Consider the following 16,016-nt stretch of genomic DNA (forward strand, 5'->3'; position numbering starts at 1 on the left):
CATCACCGTGCATATTACATTAGAATTTATACCACAGCATTTGAAACAAGGACACATCTTGAAATCTGTGAAATGTCACAGAAAAAGATGAGGCCATGGAGAAGTTGTGGCCATGTGGATCTTCACCCCTGTGAATAGATGCAGTCCTCAAGCTACAGCATTGCATGTAATTTACCAAGCTCTACTAGCATGCCCAGCTCTCCCCTCTTCTCAATTAACCTTGAAAAGCTGAGAGATACTTCCCTGCTGATTTCTGGATTGCCCCTTAAAACTCCTGCTCTTTGTTGACAGTTACAAAACTACAGTTGCAGTTGGAAAATTAACTCTGCTGTAGTTTCTCTCTAATCAGACATTTGCAGTACGCTTTTCCCAGTTACAGGTAATTCAAAGTGTTCCAGTCTACTTCATTTCTCCACACAGATTTTCTATTTTATGGAATACAGACATGGAGATTGTGATGTTTTAGCAGCACTGTTAGACCTGCTGCTGTGCACTATCCATGTCCAAGGCCCATTTTTGCCGCTGTTTCTGTATATCCTGGTTAATTTAAGGCGCTGCTTTCCTCCCGGCCTCGCCAAGAAACTGTAGAAAGTTTTATAGGTGTGCCTAGCAGTTCGCCCTTCTCTCCTTTCACAATCTACTTTGCCGTAGTGCTCCCTTCCTTGCTGCCATTGGTACCTGCACGGATGTCTGGCAAAGTGGGAGAGGCAATTTAAGGTTAAATAACAGTCGACATTTAATTACACTTTACAGAAAAACCAAGTATTCTGCAGAGTATTTGGAAGTAACACGACACAGAACGTGATGCCTGCGGCTCACCCGTGCCCGTTCACTGACCAGGGGAGGCTGGGGGCCGCCGCCTGCCCTCCCAAGTGCCCATCACCCTCCGCAAGCGCCTCTAACTTGTAGCTGAAGATAGAAGCGATTTTCTAACAGTTTGCTGGGGGTTTCCCACCGCCGCCCCGTGACGAGCTCTGGCCGCCCGCGGCTGCCTTTCCCCGCGTCGCCGGCCGCCCCCCGGGCCTGGCCTGCCGCAGCGGCGGCCCGCAAGCCCAGCGGCGCCCGGGGGTGCGGGGCACAGCGGGGGGGGGGGGCAGCCGCGCCCGCCGTTCCCTCCGCGCCGCCGCCTCCACGGCTGCGGCTGGGCCCGCGCCCCCCCTCCGCTGTCCGTCCGTCTGTCCGTCCGTCCGTCCCTCCCCGATCCTTGTCCCCCGGCCGGGGCGACGGGACGGGCGCCGTGAGGCCGGCTTCGCCCGCCCCGCTGGCAGCGCCGTTAGCCCGGCTGCCCCGGAGGGAGCCCGGCGGCCCCCCCTCGCCCGCACCTCTGCGGCAGCGCTCGGCCGAGGCAGCGCGGCCGTTCCGCCGAGGGACGGGGCGGCGCGGGGCCGCCCGCTATGCGCAGTAGCGGCCAGGGAGGCCGGGGCACCCCCGCGGCGTGACACCGGGGGCTGCCGCCCAGGCACCGTCGCCGTCCCCCGCGCCGCCCCGCGGCCGCCCCTCTCCGCGCCGCCGCCCGGCCCATCCAGCGCGCGGGGGCCCTGCACGCGCGCGGCCGGGTGCCGAGCGCGGGGATTGGCTGGCGGGCCCGGCCGCGGCGCGTGCAGCCGGGGGCCGCCGGGGCTGCAGCCAGAGCGCGGCTGGCGCGGGCGCTGCTGCCGGGGCCGCGCTGCCTCCGCCGCCGCCTCTCGCGCCGCGCCCGCCGGCCGCGGGAGGGAGGGAGGGAGGGGCGGGGGGAGGGAGCTGAGGCGGCGGCGCCCCCGCTGCGCTCCGCCGCGCTGCGCCGCGCTCCGGGGGAGGGCCGGGCCGGGCGGGGAAGGGAAGGGAAGGGAGAGGCGAGCGGCGCGAAGGCAGGGGCCGGGCCGGGCAGGGAGGAAGGAAGGGGTGTCCCTCGGCAGTGGAGGAATCCGCGCCGCCGCCAAGTTACCGCCCGGAGACGGCGCGAGGCGCTCGGGCTGCTCAACCTGCCGCCGCTGCTGGTAAATGCGCTTCGCTCCTTACTCGCCTGCACGCGCGGGCTCCGTGCTGCTCGGCAGCGGCGCCCGCAGCTGCAGCGTGTCCGCCTCGGTCGCTCCTTCCCCGCCGCCCCCCCCTCCCCGCGCGGTCATTGCCATAGCGGAGTTGACAACTTCTGGCGCGCGGGCGGCGGTGCGCGGGGGCTCCCGCGGCTGCTCGCGCGGCGCTCGCGGGGGTCAGGAGTTGCAGGAGTTGCAGGGAGAGGGTCCGCCGCGCCTCTGCCAGAAGTGCTGCTGCTGCGGCGCTGCCCGCTAATTCGCATCCTGCATCGCTGGTATTTCTTTTATTTTCGTGGTGTTTCAGTGTTGCTTTTGCTCTTTAAACTGTTTTTTGTTGCTGTTGTTGTTCCCCCTTTTCTTTTTCCCCTTCCTGAGGGATTGAGGTACCGTTGTTTTTATTTTTTATTTTTTTCATTTTTTTCAACAGTGTGGAAAGGGATCGCTGATTCAGAAACTATTGTCCACAGTGCGTCTTGGTTAGGAGCAGGCAGAAATAAGGCAGGCATTTGTATTCCGAAAGGGAATTAAAAAAAAAAAATGCTGCTTTGCATCATTGCTGCAAATTTGTAGGGAGCAGTAAGGGACAACAATATTACGTTGTTTGCAAAGATAATAAACATAGGTTTGGTGTTTCACGTATAGCCCTGCGATTGAGCTGTTTGGAAATTGCACTTGATCCGTTCCTGGCTGTGGAGGAAGGGGCTGCTGGCACGGACTGCGTGCATTGCTCAGACAATGTACCGGCGCAGGCGAACGCCAGACCAAGTCCCTGTTAGACCTTACGTGGAGTGGCAGTTTGACAAGATACTGCTCAGCTTCTTGCCTACACCCAAACGGAAATTTAAATCAGGTGGCTTAATGGGTGCGGATTGAGCTCTTAACTCTTTATCTCTGAACCAGACTCCTTTTTCAACACTTCTTGTTAGGATGCTTGTAAATTCTGGCGTAAACCTTTACCTCTAGCAATTTCAGATGATTTAATATCATTGATGTCTTAATATGTGCTTTTCCTGGTTTGTTTGTTTTTTTTTTTTTTTTTTTTTTTTCCTTATGTGCCTAACTGTTCCGTCCTTTTAACAGGCTCAAAATGTAATGGCAAGTATTGTCTCTGTGTATATCTGTGTACATAAATATTTATACATATATAATGTTTGGCTTGTACTTGTTTAAATTTACCAAATCTTGTATTACATGGAGAAAACAGGTATTATAACAGAACTGAAATGCAGGAACACAGAATTAAAGGGCATTTTGTTTATAATATTCAGTTGTATAGTTAAAAGGTTATGTAAGAGCAAAGAAATTCAAAATGCATATGTTCTGAAGAAGTGAAGCCTAGAGGTAGCAGTGTTGTAGCAATTTCAGAAAAGGAAGCTTGACCGAACCAATATGGAATGCAAAGTGTCAATAACTAAGTGTAGTTATCTAATATCTTCATAGAGCATGGAATTCTGTTTAAAATCCATTGTGTTTAAGAACTTAGTCTGTATTAAGTGCAGAGTTAATGAAAAAGTAGTATCACCTGTTAGTGCGCTTACTTTATGCAAGTTTAATAGTTAACCGTGGCTGTAGGGTCTCAAAGTTTTTCTTCAAACTTCAGAAGAATTTAGAGAGAGAAGATTCTTTCTTCAAGACATTTGTATTATAATTCAAATCAATCTGATTGGAGAAACTGGTGGATCTCCACCTTACAGAACAACGACAGGTATTTTTCTAAGGGGCTTATGTAAGTGCTAGGTAAAGTGAATTTTTACAAGGGGCTGATGACCTAAAGATAGGTGGCATTTCTTGTGTTGTCAAGGTTAAAAATAGATACAAACGATATGTTTGGGCATTGTTTTCCCGTGCACTGGCAAATCAGTAACCAGGTTGACAATTAATTTAGCTTGGCCCATATACTGAGGTTTCTAGTCACTGACTAATAAAAACCCCCTATTCATATATATTGCACTGGCGTAGATTGTGTGGTATTCAAAAAGCCGGCTGCGAGGTCTAAGCTTTAATACATTTTGAGAGGAAAACTTCTTTAGCTGTGGTTTCTGAATGTCCTGGCAACATGTAAGAACTCATAGAAGTATTTTTTTTTCCAAATGTTAATACATGTTCAGCGTATTTAAAGAAAATAACAAAGTTTTGATCCAGATAATGTTTGAATTGCTATTCTGCTTATTTTAAAACATTTCCTACTAAGACAGTGCTTGTATGAAAATTATAATCTTTTAATTCTCTAGATGCTTATTTTTCATGTGGATAACGAAAGTAAAATAGTCGTGTTTCTGTGTCATTAGATTTCAGCTGTTTATGTAGCTTGGGGAAAATTAACACATGAGCATCACTTGTGATGTTTTTCACCAATTAAGTTGAACTGTATTTTCCTTTTTAATATTTCATTCTAGAAGTCAAAGCGCAGCATGAGAAACTGAGGAGGCACTTTTTTTTTATTAAGTGACAGAGATTAACAGTGGTAGAAGCATTGATTTGAAGGGCTAATAGTTAAATTTCTTTGCCTTTTTAAAGAACATTTTTATTTCTGAGAAGAGCAGTAATATGTATATGTATATCAGCTTGTGATAAATTATGGTCATTGCTTTGGCATTTTTCCACCAAATACTTTTGGTTTTGTTTCTGCAGTCAAAGAAAATGTCTTGTGAGCACTATTACTGTTAAAGTAATGGTGCAAGTTGTCTTAGTGGTCTTGTGCTTAAAATTATTTAGACCAACGTAGAAAAGGGAAAATGTTTGTTCAGTTCAATCAAGGTCAATGTCTAGACTTTGTTGTCTGAGAGGTCGAACTAAACTGAAGGTCAAATTAGATGGAGACAAGGCTCAAGCCACTGTACCCCTCAAGTCAATACACCGATGTTTGAGAAGCTGGTTTGTGTTTGTTTGCAGTTCACTGTGAATTTAATCACTCAATCCTTAATGTTTTTGGCAAAAGGTGCGCGTAGAAGCAGCACCACTGAAGTTCATGCTTAAAGATGAGACCAAAAAATTATTGGACTGATCCTTTAAGTACTAATATTCTTTTATATAAATGGATAGTTCTAAAAAGTCTGCCCTCCCGCGCCCTGGATCCGTAACAGGAAATACAACCTTAGAATACAAATTAAATTAATTTCTACTAAACTGATTAAGATAAGAGATGGTTTAGTCCTGACTCTCATTTTCAGAAGGTTACTATTTAATGGAAAAGGCAAGATTTTTCCAGGCTTTTTTTTTCTTATAATTTCACAAAATCTTTATCAGGAAGAATAGTTTTATATTGTATTTACAGCGCTACAATAGAAAAGATAGCATTGCTGATACTAAACACATGCAGAACGGGTCCATACTTTCTGACCTGAGGTGTCACATCCCGGAGCCTTCAATACCAACTGAGAGTGACTCATCCTCCTAACTTCTTACTGCACAAAATAGCTCCCGTACAGTGTACATTTAGCTTGTGTAGGAGACGGAGTATGGAATGACTCTGGCTGCATCAGACTGTTCCAACCACAGACTGGACCAAATTTGTGTCCTGCTTGGTTCTGTACCCTCGCAGAGCCCCTTCTTCTTATCCTTGTTCACAGTCGCTTAGCGGAGCAGCTGCAGCGACGTGTAGAATGTTTTCTGCAATTGAATCTCACCTAATCCAGATATGGATTTAAAAGATACTGTTGGGCATTCTCTGTTAGCTGAATTTTGTCTCACAATTATTGGTCTGCGTTGGGATCTCATAATGCTGTTGAAGTTCAAATACATTGTTTTAAATCCACCTTGCTGACTAACTCAATATTATCAGATAGACCTTTTGGATAAGCAGGAAGCGCACTAAGCTTAGATATTCATTTTTTATTATTTTTTGAATAGATTCTTTTTGGTTGAATTGATTGACGTTCAGTGCCAAACAGTAATAAATAGACTACTTTCAGGTTTATTGCTGAACATTAATAACCTAGTAGTCATCCAAATAGGGATGTAATTATAAGATTTTTAGCAAAAAGCTTCACAACGTTGAATTATAGACTTATGTTTAGCTGAGCAGGTTGCAAATGGATGCGTGATGCATATACTGGCTTACACCAGTGGCAGTATTCAGATGTGTTCTGGGGTAATAGTTAAGGGAAAAACTGATCTTAAGTCATGTTTTTTCCTTTAATTCAAGAACAGGTTTTGTAGAAGATATGTTTTGTTGTCTGATGAATGGTAAGCAAATTTGCATTGAGGTAGGGGGTTTCACTTTGGGGTTTGGGGATATTTTTTGTGTGTTTGGTTATTTTTATCTTTGTTTTGGTTTTTTTTTTTTATGAGTTGGTTTGTTGTTTTTTGTTGTTGTGTTGGTGTTTTTGTTTTGTTTTAACTATAATGCCAGTCAAGTAGTATGGGGAAATTAAAAACAAGGTGTCACCCTTTTTGGCTAATAAGAGTCTTCATTCTGGTTTTGCTCTTAATGGGCTTCTTTGGCTCAGTGTGCACATTAATATATCAAAGCCCTAACTGTAACCCTTCAGAACTACAAATGTGTGTTAAAACTGTATAAAATATAGGAGTAGCTGCTCTCAAAGAATTGTCATACTAGTTTGAGGCACGCTGCAACTGCCTTTGTCTTTAGTAGGAGTATTTAAAGCTTTCAGTTGGTCTCAGTTCTCCAGATTTATCTGTTGGGGGTTTTTTTCAGCCCACCCAGGCAAGGAAATCAGAAGGAGTATATGAGACTATAAAAATCATTAATGAACATATCCATTAAACACTTTAAGAGTATGGAATTAACTTGTATATAAAGTCCTTGTGGAAGGTACCATGTGAAGCGTGTGGAGAGGCAGCAGAGTTGCAGCCCAGTGCTGTACCGGTGCCCTAGCTGTGCCCGCAGCGTGGGCGGGGTGAGCAGGGACGGCATCCAGCTTGATGGTGATGTGCTCTTTGGGGGAAGCAGTGGAAGTGGTAGGAACAAAAAGTGCATCTCTCGCATATCCCTGCTCATGTAAGGCTTTTGTGGGCATGGTGATATCAGCTGGTGTACGTTATTCTGAACCACAGTCTGAGAGACGTACACAGTCTGAGAGACCCAGGGAAGCTTTTCAGTGTGGATACGAGTCCGGGTCTGCCGAATTTTAGTGTAGCACTGTGACATTGCGAGTCATCTTTTTACATCAGTGTGCATATGTACGAGAGCAAATGGAGCCTGTCTCCATGTCTGTACTTCTGTGTTTAGCTATCTGAGAATCTAAATGCCTCCTGGGAAGTTTCACATGTGTTCCCTTAACTCTGAATGTGAAAATCTTTGTTTTTTAAATTACTGTTTTCAGGGGAGAAAATGAGAAAGTTTAGGAAGGTCACTTTTCCTGAACTAATGCAGTTAGGAGTGTTGGTTCTGTTGTGATTTTGAATGGCTCTGTACAGTGCTACATGTCAACTAGATCGTAGGAGATGTAAGTTTAAAGAGGTACAGATGAATGTACGTAAGTGGAAACTACGCAAATTCTGTTCTGAAGCACTTGTTACATAGTAGTGTTGGGCTGAAGTGTAAAGACATGTAAAAACAGTAAAATATAGAAGGTCCTATTAAATGTAAATAACTTATTTTTCCAAAGCTTTTTGCGAGTATGGATTGCCTAGTGACTCTTCTAAGCTCTCTTTAAATCGTAGCTCTCCACAGTGAAGTAAGCTATGGGAATGGTGTGCTCCAGCATTGTGCTGCACACTACAAAAATGGGAAGCACCTTCTTCAGCAACAACAAAGTTGAGTATTTAGAAAGGTAGAATACTTGATATTGAAATGTAAGTGTGTCACTAGAGACAACATTTTGGAGCTTGAAAATGAAGTTCATTTTACTTGCTACACTTACCTTGCCAATGTTACAGGAAATACTGTGCGTGAATCAGATTCTGGGGGGGAAATGAGATGTTGACTTTACACTAGTTGAAATAAAGTAGCAAACATAAATATTAAATGCATCATAGTATATAAAAATACTTTCTCTAGGGAGGAATGTTACATACTTCACACTTGCAACATTTAATGAGTTTTCTGAACCAAATTATAACAAGTGATATGCAGCTTAATACACTTAGAGAATATAGTAAAAAAAATCAAATTTCATTTAAAATGTCTACCAGTGCATGCTGTTTGCCTAGTTCTGCTGTCTGTGTAGATACCTACTTTCACCATCAGTGAAGAATTAGGCATTTAAAGAAAAGAACTTTTCATCTTAGTTCATATTTACATAGATTTCGGGTCTCGATGTGCATACGTGCAGGTCCTTGGTGCGTTTGGTTTTGGCTTTGTGCCTAGGGACGCTCAGGAGTTGGCAAGAGTGTATAGTCTGGAACACAGAACTTTCTCTTAAGGCATGTTTTCTTGTCTAGGTGTTTATTCTAACTTTTATGCAGCATTTTGACACAGAGAAAATGTTTTTACCATTACCTGTGGTTTTTGAGAGAGTGCACTATGTCTGTTGCACTAGTTTTGCATGAGAACATACAAATGCAAACATTCACAAAAACATGAGCCCATAAAATGATAGGGGAGTAGTTTTCTCTTCCACTTCAATATAGCTGACTGGGCACTAAAACTGGAAGGATTATTAATGAATCTCACAGAAAAATAATTGTTTTGGCAGACTCCTTCCAATCTTGGGGAAGTTTTAGACAAATCCTAGTGTATAGAAGAATATTCAAACGAGTGGAAACTTCATACATGTAACTATAACATTAAGTAAAACACAACAGTACTATGAAAGTGGATCTGTAGTTTTAATAATCTCATAAGAGTTTAATTTGAGTGTTTATATTACGTGTGTACAGTTACCTAAAACATGATTGAGTTTATGTAAATGTTTGTGTGACACAGGAAGGTCTGCTAGCAGTAGAGATACAGAAAATTTCCACAGTGAATGGCTTTGATCAGTTCTTTCTGTTTTTGGAACATGTGGCCTAAATATCAGCTAAAGAACAGTGGCAAATGCTGCTGAGGGGAACTGTAAATGTGCAGATCGCTATTGGAAGTGAAGCAACAGAGAACAGATTTTTAAAGAAGGTTGAGTGTTTGGAGATAAGCAGGTGCCTATAAAATGATCAAAACTTCCTATTAGCTTTACTCGCTTTTAACACCCATTCTTAATGTCCCTCTGGACTTTATCCTGCATCTGTAGCTGTGGAAAATCCTTAAGGGAGGTGGGGGGAAACCCCTGCATCTAAGTATTTCAGTTAAGGCACCTTATATGTGTATGGTTGGTACTTAAGTCTTTTCAGGAAAGATTTATGAGAAGTAGACCATCAGGTAGGCTATTAATAAACCAAAAAGCAGGGTGTGGTAACAAAGATTTGTATATAGCCTTGGTCACAGAAGGAGCTAAACCTTTTTTTTTTTTTTTTTTTTTTTTCTCCGGAGAAGTCAGCTGGCTTCAGTTGTCTCCCTGCATAGAGACTAACCTAAACCTTCTCCTTTTCCCTTTATCTCCAGCTGCTTGTTGTCAGCATGGAGCAGTCTGAGAAAAAGTCTCTTAGTGCAGTGCTAAATGTGGAGGTCACAGCTTTATTAACCAGTACTGAAGTACGTGGCATTCCAGTGCAAATCTTAGCTGACACCAATGGCCTCAGCTATGGAATAAAGAATAAGCTGTGCGGCTGTCTGTCTTTCAGCTTTCCTACCTGCTAAGGGATGCTGACTGAAATCCAGAACATTGTCACCTTCTTTCTTCTGTGGAACCTACTTGAGGTTGAAAGATGACACGAGAGCGGAGCTGCACAGAACTGATCTTTTCAGAAAATGATGTCAGTGGTCAGGACCGATGCCTGAGTGGCTCACTGTGCAGCAGAACTCGCTGCAGCATTTTTCTAGGGAATCAAAGTCACAGTTATTTCAGTAATCCTTCTAAAACAGGCTGTCTGGAAGGTGGAAATGTCTTCGTGGTACTTTGACTGTCTCATCATTGCAGGGCAAAGGAGAGGAGTAGTCTCTTTCAGATCACAATGTTGATAACCAACGTGCCTTCCATTGAGAACTCATCATAACGTCACAGAAAAAAGCTGAAATAGTGAATCCTCAGTGGATTACTGTGGTCGCTGTCTTTCTCCTGATCCTTTAGGATCATTCCCTGCTTCAGGAGCCTGGCTATAAACAGCAGGCTCTTTCTCTCTGGGGCATGAAGAGGGGAGAATTAATGCAGAAAAAGTGTGACCTGAATATTGCCTCACCTGCCCTGGGGTGTGTCTTTTCTCTTTCACAAGTGTTCTCATGGTCTTTGGCTTCGCCACTGCATCACCCTTACTAGGGTGAGCACCTGCGAGACCCCGAGCCCTGTGTTCTGCCTCGGAGCAGTAGAGGGAAGGGCTGGCAGCTCCTTCTGGTATTGTGCTCCTTGTTGTATTACCAGTGAGGATTACTAACTAATGAGTTGAATGAAAGAGACCTTTCCCTTCACTTTCACAAGCAGCTGTCACTGCTGGAGAGAAGAAGTGGCAAGAGGTGAGAAGAACCTGTGGATTGCCTGTGGAGTATTTATTCTTCTATTGAAGCTCTAATTACCTAACTGAAACTCTTCTTCCATCTCTCCAGCAATCCCAGGGGCCTCCATAGGTTCCTGTAGTTCAGCTGGCATTCTGTATCAGCTACCTCCAGGCTTAAATTGCCTTTCTTTTTCCTACATTGTTCCTTTAAAGGAGCAGTAATCACTTCCCCCTCTGTTTCTCAAACCATCCCAAAATACAAGCCTTTAATAGATTGCTCTTTTACAGAGCAGCGTATGCATTTCCTCTGTGCCTCTCACCCTTTGCCCATACCCTTCATTGACTGTGCAGGTATTGGAGTTTACACGTGGTCAGTTCTGTAGATCTTGAAATTGGCATGTCTCACAAGATCAAGGTTTGTAATTCTACCCCAGTTAGTTTAAGGGTGCTGGGATAGGGAGAGCTGTGTCATTCGGTCTGCCTGCTTGGGGAAAGTCAGAACTGAGACTCTGGTACTCCCAACACAGATGTCATTCCCTTCTCTGGTGATGCCAGGCAAAGGAGATAGCCACCGTACGTTTTGATTCCCTTCCTCTTATAGGAAAGAAATGATAGGAGGTGTGGGGTTTAGATCTCTTGAAAAGCTGCTGTGATTGCTGCTTTGTACTACCTCTGTTTGCCACTGGGTTTCTACCTAGCCAGGGATGCCAAAGGGTGTCTGATGATTGACAATGACCTAGCTCCTAGAATGAAGTGTTAGAAGTCCAGCGTGCAGTCGGATTGGGTCAGTCCTGGTGTAAGGCTGAAACCTGGTGGGTAGTGCAAAAATCTTCAAGCAGTTTTCATGAAAACAAGTAATTAATCCCTATGAATTGTAGAGTAGGAGTGTCTTTAAATGAATGGAGGCAGTGGGTTGATTAGCATTGATGATATGCAGCTGTGGCGTTGCCTCGGAGGCAGTGGGTTGATGGACATGAATGATGTGCAGCTGTAGCTTGTTCCTGCTAGGTAGTTAAATAGCTCTGAGGAGTAGGGGTCGGATGGAGGAGTAGTAGCAGTGGGGTCTGACCTCTGGAGGAAGCAGAAACAGCACGGACAGTAGAATCTGACCAATGGTAAAAGCCTAACAAGGCTTTTGCAGCCTACTGGTTTGTTTGTGCTGCAGCAGTTATGATAGTTAAGCCTGAAGTAGCTATGTTTGAGTATTAGGGTCTGGTCCTGTGAGTAGTCATTGTCCTGCTGTTGCTCATGTGACTATGTGTGAGAAAGGATCACCTGCTTAAGGCAGGCTCTGCTGGAAGATGACTTTCCCATTGTCCTCCGTTTGCAGTTTAGTTTAGTTGATGCATTTGAAAAATGGACACTTAGAAGATGGTTAGGTGTCACTTTAGTTTTGCTAATGAAATGCTGTTTAGCACTTAGGTTCTGCTGTGCCAGTATTATGGCCTACTATCATTTATAGCTAGCAGGTTTTATTTTCAAACTAAGCACCAACAAACATATATATGAGCTTGAATTTGTGGCAGTTGAAGTTAACGGATGCCTCGCAATGATTGTAGTGACTTTGGATCAAACCTTGCTTATACATTCTACTTTTTTAGCTGGGTAGGGAGGATAACTTGCTTTGTTTCTAAGTGGTTTTCTTTAAAGGAAAAGAGAAAAGAAGGGGTTTGGCAGCACATGTTGCATGAACAGTTGCCGAGGTTAAAGAAAAGATAATACTTGGTTTAACATTGCTCTGCATTTAGGCAGTGCATACAGAAGGAAAACCAGGGACCCTCCTGGTAGTTCAGGAGCAGCTATGCCTTACTCCATCTGTGTCTCACCTTGTTTGAAAAAAAGAGCCTTGGTGGGCACAGCAGGCTAGAAGGACTATGGCCAGGGTGCTGCTACCTGGGTCCAGGTGGTGAGCCAGCAAAACCACGGATTCCAACCTCTCTTGCTGTCTTCCTCCTCCCTTCACTTACCTCTTTTAAACTTAATTCTTGCACAGCTGTGTTTTAAGCTCTAAAACATAAACTCCATGACTGAGGGTTATTTGACTTGATTCAGTCAGTTCCTGAATATTTTGGAGTATAATTCCCCAGATGTGTTATGAACAGGTCTGCCCATGTCAGAAGTCACAGTATGCATGTCGCTGTGTATTTAAAAATAATGCTTTCTGTGTCGGGTAGTTGGCTGGTGAATTTATCCTGTTTATGCCATGACCCTAAAAGGGATCTCTTTGGTTGGATGGTGGCATTTCTGTCTTCCACCCTCCTTTCTCACCGTTCCTACCCTGCCCCCCTCAGCCATGACATTGATGGGGGCATTTTTACAGGTGTAGTTTAATGTTTGTGGTTGACTATTTTATTGCCAGAAGTTACATGAATACTTGGTGCCACTTCTGTAGTGTATGAAGTCTTATTTGTGTCTGTTACCAGTAGATTGTAGCTAAACAATGCATGTTATAAATGAATGTTTATTTCCACTTTGATTACTTTGGAAGTCCATAGGGTTATTATTCATCTTCCCTACTTAGCAGTTATTCAACATATCAGTTTGCTTACATAGTAAATCTGTAATAGCTTTTTGTATTATGGAAAACAATCCTTCCTTTAGTAGGGAAGCAGTGATGCAGGATAAGCTAATGCACTGAAAAATAAGTTTATTCTCCACTTAGAAAAAGGGCAGTTGCAGTCCTGCAGATAAGGGTCTGGATTTGTTGCCTCTGAACAGCAGACAAAATTCTGCTGGTCAGTTCACCCACTCAGTGTATCAGTTTTGTGGAAAGATGTATGTCTTTGGGTTTGCTTAATTGCCCACCTTTTGCTGTCGCCATTTCCCACACACACCCCCCCCCCACTCCCCAATTTTTTCAATTAGAAAGTGTTTTGGAAGATGGTAGAAGTTGGATGAGGTTCCAGTAGCGTAGGAGGGAAAGAAAAGTTAATCCAATTTTTAATTTCAGATAAACAGCTTTATTCTAGAAGCTATCTTCTCTCTTTGCGATTAGTGTGAACATGGACAAGAATCTTTTGAAATAACTAAAATGGCTATATTATATTTCAAATATATGGTAGCTAGGTGGCCTGTTCACTGATTGATTTTAGCACATTAGGGGACCATATTCTTCTTTCAATCATGGAGGCTCAGGCTCAGTAGGATGATGAGTGCCTGGTTTAGCCCTTCTTTTTAAACTTTAAAGACTGGAATCCTTTGGTGAGCAGGGCAGATCTACCTCACTGGGGTAGTCACTGGTGACTGTGAAGATGTCATATAGTGTAGAAGCACCTGAGCTTCTCCTGGATTAAAACTGGGTGGCAGCACTATAATCTGGCTGTCATCTTTTTTCCCATTTCCTTGCCATCTTTGAAGGTATGTGTTGACTAAAAGCTGAAATTCCGCAATACAGGAGCTGAGCTCCTCTTACTGCTAGGACACACCTGGCAAAGGACTATTTCAGTCGTCTTGTACGACTTAATCCATTATCCCTGTGAATAGTGGAATGCAGTGGCTCACAGTGGGATACAGCGTCTCAACGTGAAGCATATTTTCTGGAAAACTGAGTAAGTTGTACCTTGGAGCTACCTGCTTTTCTTTATTGGTTTATTTATAGATGTCTCTAAATCTGTTTTATGTGAGTTATTCAAGACTTTGCAAGATAATTTGCAGGGTTTTTTTGTGGAGAATAGCTTGTTTAATCATTAGATTGACATATGTGTCCCCTTTCTCCCCTGGCACTTGTGTGTGTGCATTACAGTTAAAGCTCGCTCCTTGCCAGGACACTTCTACCTTCTCTTTTAAGTGTCATGACTTACAACGGCAAAGACATTACACCTACATACGAAACAGTCAGGAACTCTTAACCTGGCTCCTAGATTCCAAACTACTGCTTCAACAACCTTTGGGTTCTGTTCATCTTAGTTTTGAGGTCCACAGGACTTCTCCTCAGACCATCTCATCTTTCTCTTTTCCCATTTCCCAGTGGGAATTCCAGCCCAGAAAGACTATTTGTTCTTTTCCACAGTTACCACAGCACTTTGCTTTGTGTACCCTTTATACAACCCTGCTCTCACTTAGGAATTATTTAAAGCTTGGATCGTTTTCACCAAGAAAGATTGAGGTTAGAAATGATAGAAAACAAACCAAAACCCCAAATCCGCTTTCACATGAGAACAATAGTAAAGCATTGGAATGGTGTCTCTGTGGAGGCTGTGAAATCCTGGCCATTACTGATATTACAGTACAGACTAGACAATATCCATCTAGGATGGTGGCTTTACTGTTGATACTGCCTTGCAGTTAGGGGACAGGTTGGACAGCTTTGCAGTGGGCATCTCTCCCAGGTGTGTTCTTCTGCAATACACTGGACTTGCATTTTATAATAGGAATAGGTGGATCTAAACAGATGTCCACCAAAAACCCTCCATTTTTTTTTTTTTTTCAAGTTCATTTCTTACAGATTCAGTGTGTTTTTTCAAGTGACTGAACTGGAATTTTGAGTTAGGACAACTGAAAACCTGGATAATTTGCAAATGGTAAAGATGGATTATAGCAGTTAGTGCTATTTGAGGTTAAATAGGTGTGTGTGTATGTGTCTGTGCATGCATGTGTGTGTAAGGTTTTGCAGATTTGATACAAAAATCCTTGTGACTACAAGGCAGGGATCTTGTATTGTTTTTGTTAAACTGTTTTTCTCTTTCAAGGCTTCCTGTCTAAGCAAGCCCTTAATGCATGGAAAGAGGCTAAGATCATGAATAAGAGAGCTGTTTCGCTAAGCTGCTCTGTAAGTGCTGTAGCAACCTTCCAACTCCAGAGCTGAAATTTTGCACTATTAAGTATTTGTATATTCCAGGCGATTCATTTGGCATCATGTCTCTGAAGAATAGCACCCAAATAGCTAATGAGACTTCATCAAATACCGCAAGTATTTGTAACGAAAATGAAAGTGTCCTTATTTGGTAAACAAACCAGATGTGAGAGAAATAAAAGTGCAGAAAAGTAGATCATGCTTTAGATCATACAGAAATACTGTGAGGAGAGGATAATAGGGGCAAAGTCTTCATGGCAGCCCCTAGAACACACATGAAATTGAGTGAGACGAGAGATTTAAGCTATAATAGCTTTGTGAGGGAATGCCCTGCCTCTCTCCTTGTTTCCCTGCATTGCATCAGTACTGATCTTTTTAAACATGGAAATAGGTGCCCTCTGTGACTACCACTGTATCGGTGCTACGGGACGGCTTTCTGAACTCTGGATTTTGCTGAGCTATCCCCAGATGCCCTAGATACTATTGAGGCTTTCCCTAGAAAAATAAGTGGTTTGGAAAAAAATGACCGATCATCCCAGCTGACATAACCTTCCTGCATGCTTTTATAATATAAATCACAGTGGAATTAGCGAGTAAAATCTTGAATATTGTCTCTTTTAATGCTATCCTTTCAAATTAATGGTAATGATGATTTCTCGGTTTGGGGAGCATGGTAGTGGCTTTCCAGTGACTAATAGCTTCAGTCAGTAATGTAATAGATTTTTGCAACATGATAATGAAAAAATTTCTAATGAAGGTCAGATAGCAAATGGCTACTGAATCAT

The 16,016-nt window shown here is 43.4% G+C and overlaps 1 protein-coding gene across 3 annotated transcripts in view; it reads left to right on the forward strand.

Annotated features, from left to right (window-relative positions):
• Positions 1–1,789: 1,789 nt before the first annotated feature.
• Positions 1,790–16,016, forward strand: part of TENM2 (teneurin transmembrane protein 2) — a 698,113-nt gene continuing 683,886 nt past the window's right edge. For all 3 annotated transcript variants that reach the window (XM_037398907.1, XM_037398909.1, XM_037398910.1), the window contains exon 1: positions 1,790–1,976. The gene's annotated coding sequence lies outside the window, so the exon portion shown is untranslated. The remainder of the gene's footprint in view (positions 1,977–16,016) is intronic.

Source organism: Falco rusticolus, chromosome 8 (genome assembly GCF_015220075.1).
Source record: "Falco rusticolus isolate bFalRus1 chromosome 8, bFalRus1.pri, whole genome shotgun sequence".
Taxonomy (NCBI): domain Eukaryota; kingdom Metazoa; phylum Chordata; class Aves; order Falconiformes; family Falconidae; genus Falco; species Falco rusticolus.